The following is a 15493-nucleotide window of genomic DNA, read 5'->3' on the forward strand; positions in this document are numbered from 1 at the left end:
TTCAGAACTCTAAATTCAGTCATTGAGAATAGGAAGTATTCTTTGAGCATTAACAGTGCCACTTAAACACAGTGTGCTCAACGACAAATGCCCAAGTCTTAAAACATGTAGTGCTCAGCATCAACTCTAATGAATGTGAGCGGTGCACATTGCAATCTGCCTACCAGTGTTCCTGACAAGGAAATGTATATATTTTTAAAGTATGTGTCCTGAGTGGATGAGTCCACTCTTTAACTATAGGAAATCATTGGTAAAGCATAAAAAGCCCCAAACAAGTCAAATAGTAAGAGATCCGTTAGTGTGTGTGTGTGTGTGTGTGTGTGTGTGTGTGTGTGTGTGTGTGTAAGAGAAAGAAAAGCATCTAGTGTAGACAGTTCAGATTAAACAAACACATTGGGAATAAATTGTGTATTTCAAAGCAATGATTCTGACAGTTCATTTAATACTATATTTTCTAAGAGTTTAAGCATCCTATTTGGGAAAGGTACAGAAATAATGATAGAAACTAATCATGCTATCTTTAACTTTTGCTCTGTTCAAATGTATTGTGAGTGTAAATTCAGTCCTCAGTCTATATGAGATCATGTCAAAGGATATTTTAATGACAATATCATAATAATAATGTTTAAACTATTATTAAAATGAGGATTCTGTGCATTGCCCATGTTTTTCACATGTTGGGCAATGTCATAGCAGAAGCTGGATATTTTGAAGTAGCAGTTTACCAAATATATCTTGCCAACTTAGTGCAAAAGTTAATGGTGAAATTGTATTAAAAATGAAAAACCTTGGACAAATATAACAATGAATGCTACACCATAACAGTAAGCATGACCCAAAGCTCCCTGGAGCAAACCAAGAGATATTGCCGTTATGGTTAGGAGTCAAATTAGGGAGTCCGGTCTTGGGAAAGCTGAGGAAAGGGTTCTGGAAACAGGCTGGGCAGTGCTGCGCACTGTTCTGGGAGCCCAGGCTACACGAAGCCTGGCAACTTCCCGTCTGGTTTAGCAACAAGAAGCTCCAGGTTGGCCGTAGTTAGAGAATATTAGTGTGTGTTGTGGAATGAGTGGGAGCCCAGGAAAGGGAGAGATTGTGGATGATTATGTCAAGGAGCCTGGCTGTAAATGGGAAGAGACCTAGAGTAGTAACTGGTGCGTAGATGGGTTCTGGAGGGATTTAAAAGATAGATGAGACTGGAGTAGGTTTATATGTTGGTAAAAATAAGGAGTCAAAAAAAAGGGGGAGAGAGTGCTAATAAAAAAGAGAGACAGATCAATGGAATAAAACATGGAGGGAGCTCTACAGCACAGGCAGATATTTAAAACCAATTTAAATGAATTTTGAACATGCTATAAAAAGTTTGTTTGCAATTGGGTGAAGCAAACCTAAAGTGAATTAAACCCGACAGGAAGAAGAGAAAAAATTATACTTATTAAGAGAGGGTAAAATAATAAGTTATGAAGACAAAGTCTTCAGTAGTTTGAAATGAATTTCATTTTAAAGTACATTAAATAAATGAGAAAATATTAAGAAGGTATTATGGCAGTAATGAGTTTTAAATTTTATGAAGTGTTGTGATAATTAGATCAGAATTTTCAAGTGGAGATTGAGTGATCATCGGTAGATACAAAATATTCATGGAACCTATAACAAGGATGTTATAAATGTAATTCTGGCTCAACATAATAAGCTTTCATTTATCATCCAGAATCTCAATAAAATTTAGCTTCAAATGTTTTTACGGAAACTAAAATTCTATATAATAGTTTTTACAGTTTCCAGATGACAATTTCTGAAACTCTTCTAAGGTTGAAAAACAATTTTTAAAAGAGTTGAAAAAAAGTGAAACTTCTATATACAGGGTGTCCCCCCAAAAATGTATACACATTTTAACAGCTGATAGCTCAATATTGAAAATGAAATGTATTTTAATAAACACTGCATTTATAATTATTCAGTGTGTGCATACACTTTTTGGAACACCCTATATAGATATAATTAAATAATTCATCTATTTAAAAACTTTGGTTCAATTCAGACATTATATCACTTCTCACATAACAATGTAACTAGTTAAGGTTTAGTTCACTGCCTACATTTGAATGTGTCATTCCATCTTTTCATTATTTATGCCACAACTGGAAATAAATCAATACCTGTTTATATGCTATAGCTGATGATAAAAATAAGGTTTCTTTATTATTAAGGTATCTGATATAATGACTTAAAAATGAGAAAACCTATATTCTATTATAGGAATGAGACTTTCTCGTTGTCTAACAATATCAAACCAGTCTATCTCTTTTTATATTTTGCTTCTGCAAGAGAAACTGAATTAGATAACTTTCTATATATTCGCAAGAAAACAAATTTCATCAACATAGCTATCTTATCTGCCATAGCATTTTAGCAATACTCTGGTTATTGGTGATATATTTTATTTAATGTTACCATTTATTTCATCTTGTGTCCAAATATCTTTTAATGAAATGGCTCACATTCTATCAGAGTAAGTCAAAACAGATTTTTATTTGTAGTAGTGAAAAACTTACAATATGGCTTAGAAATCAATATGTTTGTCATGCAGTGAAAAAAATGCACATGAAAGACACCATATCAGTATACATATTGAGAATATGTATAATTATTAATTGAACTCAAAAAATTTAATGTGTGACTTCAATTTAATTATTAAAAATAATTCCAAGTCTAGGTAGCCCAAACTTAGTGGAGAGAGGTCGGGAGTGAATCTGGAGAGCCAAACAGACAGTATCCAAAACATTCTCTATCACATCCTTTTCAAGCCTTGCAGAAGAGTAATTGTATTTCAAAACTTTAATTTGTTTAAGCAGTCTCTTAGGAAAGATTACTAGGTTTTCTCAATTTTGACTCTTATAAACATATATGATGATGATTTTTATCTGCAGAATGTTATTTTACATATGCTAAATGAAATAGTATATACTTTATTTGTTTTATTTAGGGGCCTTTGATATTGTTTAATATAAGTAGTTGATATTTTAAAACCCTCTTACTATACCTCCCTCATGAATAGAGGCTGTTTTAAAATACTAAAATATGGCTCAAATGATGGACAGAACAAAAATTAATAGCATCTCTGACTAATGAAGAACTCCTAGTGTAACCATGGTTTCACCATTGAACATTTCTATTGTTAGTTCCTTATTCTAGTGGAGAAAGGCAAAACAGCAGGACGTTTTGATATCAGGATAATTTGAATGTAAAATGACAGAATATAATACAAAAGGAAGATGGCTGAGCTTTATGTGAGTATTGAATTAAATATATATCTTAATTTCCCAAAGGTAATATGAATTTCTATGCCAAAGCAATGCCTCGCATTTAAACTTCAATTCATTGTGAAGAACGAAGTGGGTGATGAAACATTAAGGCAAACTCTCTGCCGATGCTGAAATGTTGTGATTACAGTTGCTATTCAAGGGCAGGGATCATTTTGCTGAATTCCTTTCTAGTAAATTTATTGTTCAAATAATATGGTCCCTACAATGTGGTATGAAATGGATGGCTGCAATCAATAGGCTTATGATTTATGCATCTGTTGTAGATATTTTCATTGTCAGGTTGCTATGTACAAAGAAAATAAAAAGGGCATACCAGTGGGAAACATGTTCAAGAAGCAAATTACAAAACATGCTTCTAACTCACTCAGTGACAGGGAAGTTTCAAGGCATATGCCAACTTCATATGTTTTTACCTTTCTTATAATTGGAAGAGAGTAATTGTTCTAAAAAAAATGTTTAAAATAACAAGAGACATTAGCTCCTTTGGTAAATAATATTGAACAATTTTATGTGATAGTGAAGGTACATTATACATCATTTATACTGATCAATAGATCTGTGACATAATTTATTAAATTAATTGTTGTAATGTAAAGTTTAAACTTAAAAGCTCCCAGAGCAAAACCTTCAAAGATAATAAATTACCCTTCCTTTGAACTGTCACCCAAACATTGATGGACAAAGAAGAGAATATTCTTTTTGTTTTTATAACCTTGCCCTTAGCTTCATACAATTATGTTCAAATAAACAAAAACCTCTATCTTATTTTTTTAGAATGCTACATTAGAGTTCCTAGTTAGATTTTGGCAGATTTTTAAAAAAACCTGTAAACATCCTTTAACTGAGATATCATAATGGTCATCTAATGACTCAGACAAATAACTTCTTGAAATAGATCTCAGAGTGGAATTAAAAAAAAAAAATTCTATGTCTTATGTTGAGTTTCTATGAACTTTACATGTTCATTTAAAAAAATATATATATATCTTTATTGATTTCAGAGAGAGGACGGGAGAGGGGGAGAGAGAGATAGAAATATCAATGATGAGAGTCATTGATCGGCCGCCTCCTGCACGCCCCCGACTGGGGATCGAGCCCGCAACCCGGGCAGGTGCCCCGACCGGGAATCGAGCCTCAGTCGCCTGAATCCTAGGTCGATGCTCAGCCGCTGAGCCACGTCGGCCGGCCACATACTCATTTTTTATTGTCTAGTATTAGAGAACATTTTCGAACTAATTAGAGATGCAGATTGCAGGAATAAACATTTTTGTTTTAGCTTTGATTCTAAAAACTGTATAAAACAGAAAAATAAATTTAATACTTATGGCCTGATTTCCTTGTAAGAAAAATTTAATTATTATTTGTTTTAATATTATTATTAAGGATTGATTTTTTTATGTTCACAGGATAGTGTCATATATAAAGAAAGACAAGATTTGGTCTTACCCTGGAAATCATATATTCTCAGGTTTCTTACATGTGAACTTATTACCAGTCCAAAAGGAGTTAGAACTTTAGAAATGCATTTTAAGCCCCACTTGGATATCTTCTACTTACCATTTGATCTGACCATGCTTGAAATTCTTTGGAGAAATGTAGTATAACTAAGTTTTTTTTCTTTCACAAATATATATACTATCTAGATAAATATATAGAAAAATTCTTTCATTGTATTGCACAAAGGTAAGCAAGTGATTTGTTTTACTCTGTGTATTTTTTGTGCCTTGTTACATTAGTTTTTAAAGTTACTTCATTTTCAAAAATCTAAATGAAAATGTAGTGGTAGTACTTATTTTAAAGGTGTCATTTAATGACTATATTTTAATATACTTTCCTTTCACAATAATTAAATTGCGAACTGCATGGCTAGAATGGTTCCTGATGTGAAATTCTTACACTACAAGGATATCATTTAAGAACTGATTTATTTCAGAAAACTGACAGCATAATGGATATAACATCATTAACCTTGAAACCAAGACCTGTAATTAGCCAAAGTTGACAAAGAAGAAAGGTCACCATCTGAAGGTTATCCTGAATATCTTGATCTAATTTCTAAAGGACAAACTACTTCTTTTAACGCCCACTAAGTAATCGCAAAATAATATTTGTGAATTAGTCTACACTAAATCACCTTGTGCACCGTCAAGTTATTTTGTCCTATGGTAGGTAAATGACAGAGAAAGGAAATATTAGATTACCTTTGCTGCTATTCACATGGTGCCTGACCCATAAACATATACAACGTATAACCCTAGTGGTATTTTATTAATCTTTACGAGATTGGCCGATGCGGTAAGTCCTTTCTAAAATGTGCCATTCTTTCACCAAGTATAGGTTTCTCTAAAGGTTTCCAAGTAGTTGACCCTGGAGCCTTGACTAGTTTTCCCACTTGAATAAGTTAAACATTATCTTCAGGTCACAGAAAAGTAATTAATCAAATCATTCAAAGGACTTTTGGGTAGAGATGCAGCCTCTAACTTACATGGTACATATATTATTCCAATAAAAGACAAGAAAGTAAATAAGTACAAATATAACTTGGGATCAAATAATGTAGGCTTGTAAGATAATATAAAGCAAGATTAAAATTTAAATGCCTAATATAAAAGTTCATGAAAGAAATAACATCTCTTATTCATATAAATATTCATAATATAGGAAGAAAGAAGGGAGGAAGGAAGGAAGGAAGGAAGGAAGGAAGGAAGGAAGGAAGGAAGGAAGGAAGGAAGGAAGGAAGGAAGGAAGGAAGGAGGGAGGGAGGAAAACTGTGTTAAAACAGCAACTGTTTATGGAAGGACTGGGTATAAAACATTTCATGGAGATGATAACTGATGAATGAAAAAGATTCCTTAATTGTATGCTCATTTTACAATGTTTTGACAATACCTATTTTATTAGCCATATCTTCAGTTACTTAGCCAATTTTAAGTGTGCATGATCCTTCTGTATGGCTTGAATTTATATTTAGAGTACACTTTGTTAAGGTGGGCCAGGTACAGAAACCCAGGCACAGAAACTAGGGTATGGAGACCCATCCGGGCAGGAAGCCCCGATGCCTAGCAAGGGGCGCAACTGGCAAAACAAGAACTTTGTCTCCAGGGTGACCTGTCCTCCCCTAATATGGTCACATGGTTTAGACCCCCTGAGCCTTCCCCCCTAAAGATAACATCCAGGCCTCGGTTGTGTTTCAGGTCCAGAAAAGCAGCGAAACCAGACAAGTGGCTGACTCATGACCAGCCACATTGACTGATGGCCCCCTGCCCTGTCACCAAGCAGTCAGTGGAGACCAGGACCCTGAAAGAGCACCCCTGGGAAGCCAATGAATATTCTATTGAGACCCTCCCCTGAGACCTCCCCTAAGATTCCACCTGCAAGAGAGAGAGAAATACGCTCAGGACAAAGGACCCAGAGCTGTGTCTCCATCCCTCCGAGGGGACCCCACGAGACTTGCAAAAGGGGAGCAATGGGCAGCAGCAGCTCGTCCCGGGCTTGCCCCCTTAATCCGTCTCCAAGGCCCCCTTTCTCTCTCAGGCTCCCCAGGGGGCCACAGCAGCCCAGCCTGGGCTCTCCTGTTGCTTCTTCTATCCCAGGCTCCGCCTTGTTTCACTGTCCCAAGTATATTTTGCTGCCACCATGGACCCAATACTGTTTGGCTCAGCGCTGTGTGGCCCTTCCCCTTGGATACCCCCATCTCCTTTCAATAACTTTAATTTTTCTTTATTCACCAGTCTGAGATGACTGTTTAGCCTACCCAAGCACTACTGACCATTAACCTTTCACATTTATATGGAATATTACGAATTATTTGTTAAAATTAGAGCTTTTGATATAAGCATAATGTCTTCTAAAATGAACCAAAGCATAAATTAGACATTTAGATTCTTAAAATGTAATGTCTACAGTTGTAAACATAAGAGGATATAATAATATTCTTAAACACTGTCTGACAAATGTATTGAGTTTATTCTTTTTTGTTATTGTTCAAAATATTACAGGTGTCCCTTTTTCTCTCCAGTGACCCCTTCCACCCTGCTCCACCCCCTCCCCAGTCCCTCACTACACCATTATCCATGTCCTTGGGTTATTTATATGCATATATGCATATAAATCCTTGGTTAATTTCTCCCCCCTTCCACCCCCCTCCTTCTCTCTGAGATTCATCTGTCTGATCCATGCTTCCATGTCACTGAATCTATTCTGTTCATCAGTTTATTTACTTCTTTAGATTCTACATTTAAGTGAGACCATGTGATGTTTGTCTTTCTCTGCCTGGCTTATTTCACTTAGCATAATACTCTCCAGGACCATCCATACTGTCCCAAAGGGTAAGAGATCCTTCTTCTTTACAGCTGCGTAGTATTCCATGGTGTGAATGTCCCACAGCTTTTTTATCCACTCAGCTACTGATGGGCACTTGGGCTGTTTCCAGATCTTAGCTATTGTAAACTGTGCTGCTATGAACATCGGGGTACATATATTCTTTCTGATTAGTGTTTCAGGATTCTTAGGATATATCCCTTAGCAGTGGGATCACTGGGTCAAAAGGCAGCTCCATTTATAGTTATTTGAGGAACCTCTATACTGTTTTCCACAGTGGCTGCCCCAGTCTGCATTCCCACCAGCAGTGTACTAGGGCTCCCCTTTCTCCACACCCTCGCCAGCACTTGTAGTTCATTGACTTGTTGATGGAGCCATTCTGACAGGTGTGAAGTGACACCTCATTGTGGTTTGAATTTGCATCTCTCTGATGATTAGCGATGTTGAGCATTTTCTCATGTGTCTCTTTGTCATCCGTGTGTCCTCTTTGGAGAAGTGTCTATTCAAGTCCTTTGCCCATTTCTTAATTGGGTTGTTTGTCTTCCTCTTGCTGAGTGCTATGAGTTCTTTGTACACTTTGGAAATTAGCCCCTTATCAGATGCACCCTGGGCAAATATGTTCTCCCAGACTGTGGGGTTCCTTTGTATTTTGAGGCTCATTTCTTTTTTGCTGTGCAGAAGCTTTTTAGTTTGATGTAGTCCCATATGTTTATTTTTTCTTTTGTTTCTCTTGCCCTGGGAGATGTATCAGCGAATATTCCACTCTGTGGGATGTCTGTGACTTTACTGCCTATGTTTTCTCCCAGGGTTTTTATGGTTTTGTGACTTACATTTAAGTCTTTTATCCGTTTTGAGTTTATTTTTGTGTATGGTGAAAGTTGGTGGTCTAGTTTCATTTTTTTGCATGTAGCTGTCCAATTTTCCCAGCACCACTTATTGAAGAGACTGTCTTTACTCCATTGGATGCTCTTGCCTCCTTTGTCAAATATTAACTGACCATAATGGCGTGGGTCTATTTCTGGGGCCTCTGTTCGAGTTTATTCTTGAGGTAAATTTTTAAAAATTAATTAAATTTTCCCACATTATAAAAACAAACTCTTAGTTTTAATCCAATACAATTTTAATATTCAGTTTTTGATAATATGCACCTAAATATTCAAATTATCTTAGAGTACTTAAAAGATTTCTTCTAATATGCCTTCTGTTTGGAAATTTTGTCTCATTTTACCATAAAAGTAGTATCTGGGAAGTAATTACTTTAGTAGCCCACATTTTATATAAGATTTTGAAAGTGGTTTCTTGCCTTGGCAGGATTCATCGTTTTTCCTGAAACCTTATCAGAGCTGGAGATGAGCCTTCCCAGATGTTGCACATCAACAAAGAATTCCTGTTTAGAGATTTCCACATTTTCTGTGCCCTGAGTCTTTCCTGCTGTACCCCACTTGCCAGCCTGCTACCTCAGTTTCTCCATGTGGCAGAACTTAGGAATGTTGGTAAAGTAGGCTTAGAGCCAGTGTTCATTAAATGTTATTAAATGATGGAATAAAAGTGTTCCTTAAAAACAAAAAAGAAAGAAAATGGTTTCTTCTAAGGAAATGCAAAAAACAGTACTTGGAGATTAAAATATTTTCTCATAACTACTATCCTTGATGATATCAGGAGTTAGCCTGAGATCATTATAATACTCCATCCAATAGATGACATATTGGTGAGGTAGGAAGGAAAAACAAATAAAGTTGTATTTGATATATGAGAAGTTATTCAAGTGAGCAATGTATCTTTGCATATGTTAGTTTAATATTGAAAATATATATATTCTTTTCTTTCTTAAGTAAGTCCAGTATGTCAGCTACTGTATGCATTATTAGGGTGCTGTTGAAGTACATACAACTCCTTACGTTTTTAAAGTAAAAATAATGCCCTAGAATAGCGATTTTCAACTGTGTGCTGCGGCAGGCTCACTGGTGTGCAGTGAGAAATTTTAAAACATGCAATACCTGACTGTTTGGTCAGGAGCACTGACCTCTTTTCCCTTAGATTGTCAAGTAAAAAAAATGATAACAGCCAACACAACAATAGCTGTCTGATGTGGATGAATCAAAATTATACTAATTTTTTTCATCAGATCAGCAAAAAACTTATATTTTTGGTGTGCCACAGAATTTTAGTAATCAGTTTCTATGTGCCATGAGATTAAAAAGGTTGAAAATCTCTGCCTTAGAGCCGTTTAAGTAGATATTTGTTGCTTTTTTTGACAGGTTGCTCCTCTGAACAATCATTATGTTAATTGTTCAAAGAGACTATGTCATATTTATTGTATCTACCGTGTCTGGCAAATAAATATCTTTTGGATGAATTAATAATTTATTATTTTAAACACAAGGATATTTTCTATAGATTTAAAATATACATAATCCTAAAATAATTGTACTAATATTTTACCATGTGTTCTTATTCTTCATAAAAGAGCTCACATAAAGCCTTGTGGAAGAATAATATTATCTGAGGAAAGATTTCTAGTGCTGCCTTTTCATAAGTTGTATTAGCTCCATACCATGTGATTTAGGAATACAATTTGAAATCCAAAAGGAGGTAATTCCAATACTTTGTCCCTTATAATGAACACATAAAGGATTCCAGCACTTTAATAATTGAATCTAACCCTATGTTTGTATTCTGATAAAGAGGCAATGAAGATAACTATATTAGAAAGCATTTTATAAATTCATTAATGAACTAAATGGGATATTGCTGGCATAAATGTTAAAACACAAATTTTATATAATTTAGTTATATATTCTCTAGATGAAACCTCAGAATTAAGAGAGTAAAGCAAGGTATGTTTATCTATCAGAATCATCCCTGACTTTCATGTGCTTATATAAATTTGGTCTACTGTGACCTCTAATTTTGATCTCACTGCAAATACTAGGTTTTGCCTGGTTTCTCAGGTCTGGAATTACTGATGCTAATAATAGCTGGCATTTATTTAGCTCTGTATAGAAATGATCTCTTTTAATTCTATGATGCAGACACTATCTTATCCCCATTTTACACATAATGAAATGGGAAATACAGAAAGTTCAAATAATTTGCCTAAGGTCAGCTGCTTAATTCTTTCAATAATACATTTTATTTCCTTACTTAGGGCAGGTGTGTGAGCTTGCTTTTGCAAGTTCTCCTGGGCTGGGACTCTGCTCCTGTCTCTGAGTAACCTCACATGCTTCCAAGCTTTCCATTCACCCCGCTCAGCTGCTGGATTCCCACCTGCTATGTGTGGACACGAGGATTCGGATGCTCTGCCTGCTCAAGTCTTTGTGTATAATTATTTTATCGCAACACCTCACTAGCCTGTTGGGTGTTTTTTTGCACCAAGACTTTCTTTGTATGCTGACTTCCTTCTATACTTGCTGAACTCCTTCAAGATTATTTAAGAAGCTCAGTTAAGTAACTTCTACAATAATGTGGCATGACACACTGAGTCATAACGGGAGAAAGAAAAACTAAGAAATCTTCTGGTTTAAAATCAACAAATCTCAGTATCATACTAAGTCGGGTCAAAATTTAGAATGAATGAAATGGAGATTCCAAAATTATGAGCCTCGTTCTTACTTGGCAGGGGAGATGCCGTGATCATGAAGGTGGTTTTCCCGGGGGGAGGCTTGTCCATGGCACTCGGAATTACTGACCCCTGTGATTTCCCCAAATGTGGGCAACTCAACTGCATACTTTGTGGTAGTGGGAGACTGTGTTCAAGCTCTCCCCTGGCAAAATAATAATAATAATAGTATAATAATAATAAAATTATGAGCCTTAGATATTGAAAGGATAGATGCCACATAGACAAAATGGACACTGAGAGGAGTTATGTATAAAAATAAAAATATTGTTCTGTCCATAGCCGAAGGAGAAACATACAAAAAGATATCTTGATATCATCATGTCCACATGTTTATCTGATCTTTATTCATGATATGGTTTTATTTTACTTTTCAGATATCTGCTAGTGAGATATGATAGAAGCTCATTAAATCACAGTAAGAGGTACATAATAGGTATCTAACTCTATTTCCTCATCTTCCTGTTATTTATATGTAATTAACATAATGCTGGTTTTGGTCTTTGCTTCAAATGTCCTCTGGTTTCTTCTTTGTCTAAAATGTTAGCATCACCTATTTGAGCAACTTGATTTCCTGTCTGAGTATTTAAATGTCTTACTCTTCTGTGCCTTGGTCATCTCTCTAGTGAGATGACCCTGCTCATAGCTTAACCCTTTCTCCACTCCCCTCATGCTCCAAAGAAATCTTGTATATTTGTTCAAACCATTTACTCATACTTTTCCCTCCTAAGGTAACTCACAAAGGACATTTAAAACCAAATTCACATCTACCTTCTTCCACAACATTACTGGTTTGATTTGTACAAAATTACACTGAAGAACGCCTTTACTTTTTCATGCTAACGTCCACTGTGATTTTGTCTTATTTATTCAAGGAATGTAGCCTCAGTTTTCTTTTTACAGGGTTCATATTAAGTAATATACTTTCATCACCCAATATATACATGTTTTGTGAAAAAAAAAAAAAATCCTAATGCACTTTTTTTTTTGCATTGTTTGTATAGAACGGAAAAGGGAGGAATGGCTGAAAATGGCAACAGTATTTTTTTAGAAGTGATATATGAACATGTTAGACAAGATCTGATTTTGATAACTATCTATTAGAAGGACTGAAGGAATAGCAGCTACCCTGGATTTGTGGCAGATAAAAAGAGACATGGCAATATTGTGACGACATTCACATTTCTATTAGATTTTGGCATGGCCACTTCTGCTCACATTCCATGAACAAAGACAAATAACATGACCCAGTCTGTGTCAATGCAGAAAGGGCACATGCTTCTCCCACAGAAGGCAGTGCAAAGAGCATTGCAACAGGTGGGAATTTATGATCTCCTTCAGAAAATATTGTGAATAATAGTAGATAGTAATAAAATATACCACAGTATGCATTATAATAAAATAATAAGACTTGTATTTCTGTTCTAAGTAAAACCAGTCACAATAATATATTGCCATCATATATAAATTCAGGCCTATGCAAGTCATAATAGTAATGGGTATCTAATACATTGTATACAGCTCTGGTTACTAATATTTTGATCTCTGACTTAAGAATCTCATACTATAAATATTCATCTCAAAGAAATGCTCTTATGCATATACAAGTAAATTTTGCATATAATTTCAGGAGATTCTAGAACTTTTTAAATCCCACCTAGTGACCACTCAGAACTCTATTGATTTCCAAGACAAGAACTCTTAATACCTTGTTTCATCCTGCTCCCAGTTTCATTTCTTGGACAGCCACTTTTCCAACCTGTAATTTCCTTAAGCCCATATGATTTGTTTCTGCAATTAACACTGTGTTGAAACTTCCCTTGCTAAATTTTCTAGTAACGTCTTGATGCTAAATCCACAAGATGCTTTCCATTTTTTATCTTACTTGATTTGGGGGGAGTATTGGACGATGGTCACTCCCCACCCCATTCTTGAAATGCTTTATCTCTTTCCCTCCCTTGTCTGCCTATGTCTTGTTGAAGCATTTCTTAAATATAACTGTTCGTTGAGGTTCTGTAATTCTACTCTCATCTTGTGTAATTCTACACTCTCTTCGTTGTCAATGTTTATTTCCATAGTTTCAACGGCCACTAATGATTTCTGAACATTTATCATCAGCCCAAATTTCTCTTTGGATAGGTTAACATGAACAACTCCTTTTGAATACCTCTAAGTGGATGACTCACAGTCAGATAATAAAATTCAACATGATCAAAATGAAATTCATTTTGTTTGAACTTAAACATACTCCTGCCTGTTTTATACCCTATTGAAGTGTGGTTCAATCTTCATATCTTACCTATAACTTTCTATCTAACAATGTTTATCCTATCCTTACCAAAATATGTTCCACCTTTTCTTGATTTAAACTTTTCTAGGCTTCCTACTACCCTCAGAATAAATTTTAAGCTCTTTAACAAGGTTTATGTGTTCTTTCATGTAGGGTCTTAGATTTTCATTCTCTTCTTTCAGTCAAAGTCTCCCTCATCTATATACAGTAGCCAAATTTATGCCACCCCTGGTCCTTATGCAAGCTACAGTTTATCTGCCCCTGGTTATTTGTGGTTTGTGTCACAATTTCACACTATTCATTCAGGATTTACTTGTAAACCGTTCTCATTCTCAGCTTTAATTTTCTATGCTCTCATATCATTCTATCTCTTATCACATTGTGTAACTCCTGACCCCCTACACAGCTGGTTCCTAGATGATTCATGGACATCTAGAATTATAAATAAAAACCTTATTTACAAATGTATAAATCATAAAATAAGTTTCAATACTCAAAGACCAATTTTATAACCCTAAAATTCTAAAATTGCTTGGGAAAGTAAATGAAAATAAAATGAAACAGTTGTATACTGTAACAAATATTCACTAACTATAGTAAAATGTTTACTAAAATAAATTTAATTACATCATATGCAGGTTTGCATAATTTCAAGATCAAAGAAAGGACTGTAACGAGCTTTGTTGCCAGCTTGCCAGGAGTCCAACTTCTGGTTCTCCTACACAACTCTAACCTGGACCTGGTTGCAGTCTGGCACCATTTGGTGATAGTTGTCTGTCATAACTTACATATCTATGAGATTATTTTAGGTTCTGTGGCTGAATGGGAATTCATAGATTCCAGGGGGCATCCAGTTGGCTGCCATCTGGTTGGTTAGTATTAGGTTTTTGTTGTTTGTTTTGTTTTGGGCTGGGTCCATGGAAATAACACTGCAGAAATATTTGAGGTTATAAAGAACCCAGTTTGCCTCTTCATTTCTGAAGATAAAGTGTCACATGGGACACCACCTTGATACAGTGGTGGCCTCCAAATATATTCTCAGCAAGCTCTACCAGATGTCACGAAACAGAAAAGCTCACAGAACAAATTAAAATACTGAAATCACACATGTTATCAAGTCTATTGAAAACACACAGAAGCAAGAGAAAAGAGAATAAATTAATACACATACGATAAGGTACAGTGTGGAAGGACAACACCATCTGAATCCTGGGACATACAATGTTCAAATGCCCTGTTCCTCTCTCTGCCACAGCAGCCTTCCACACTGATGGTAAGGTTACAATGGCCAGAGGTGAAGTTTGAGCTAGGGGTCAACAGGCAGAAGACACTCTGGGGCCATAACACACACTTGTTCTACTGGAGAGATGCAGGAAAAAATACACCTGGCCAATAGCTGTAGCTCTCCAATTAGCTTAATGAACAGTAATGGGCTTCATTTGTGTTACTTAGCAGCGGACATATAGGGTTATAACTGAGGTCACCAATAGAGGGTCAAAAAAAAACTTTGAGAATGATCATTTTTCTTGTATTTCTAGTGTTACCTGAACACTTACAGGCTTTTGTATATTTAGTCTTAGATATATTTACCTATTATAAATATATAGTACCCAAGTGTCTCATGAATATTAGGTATCTCTGATCTTTCCATCTCTTACTGTCTCTGACACTCACACGATCTGCATTCTAAATACGTATCTTATACTTAATTCCTATGAATTCTGCTCATGTCTAACAAACATTTTGATTAACAGCTACTTATATATTATTAAAACATCCTTATATACCCTTAAGACATTTTAAAAGAATTTGCCTATGTTTTTAAAACTATAAACAAATTTATCAAACATAATTGAATTTTTTAATAACAAATATGCATTTCACAAAGGTAGGCTGTTGTGGCTGATAGTATTTGCTAAAAGTGGCTTCAATAATACTCTT

General features: G+C 35.3%; 1 non-coding gene across 1 annotated transcript; it reads left to right on the top strand.

Annotated features, from left to right (window-relative positions):
• The first annotated feature begins 11247 nt into the window (after nucleotides 1-11247).
• Nucleotides 11248-11408, top strand: LOC148093798 (U1 spliceosomal RNA). Its single transcript, XR_015714103.1, has one exon. It is a non-coding gene; the product is annotated as a U1 spliceosomal RNA (small nuclear RNA).
• Nucleotides 11409-15493: the final 4085 nt, after the last annotated feature.

Source organism: Miniopterus natalensis, chromosome 2 (genome assembly GCF_054644295.1).
Source record: "Miniopterus natalensis isolate mMinNat1 chromosome 2, mMinNat1.hap1, whole genome shotgun sequence".
In the NCBI taxonomy this organism is placed as follows: domain Eukaryota; kingdom Metazoa; phylum Chordata; class Mammalia; order Chiroptera; family Miniopteridae; genus Miniopterus; species Miniopterus natalensis.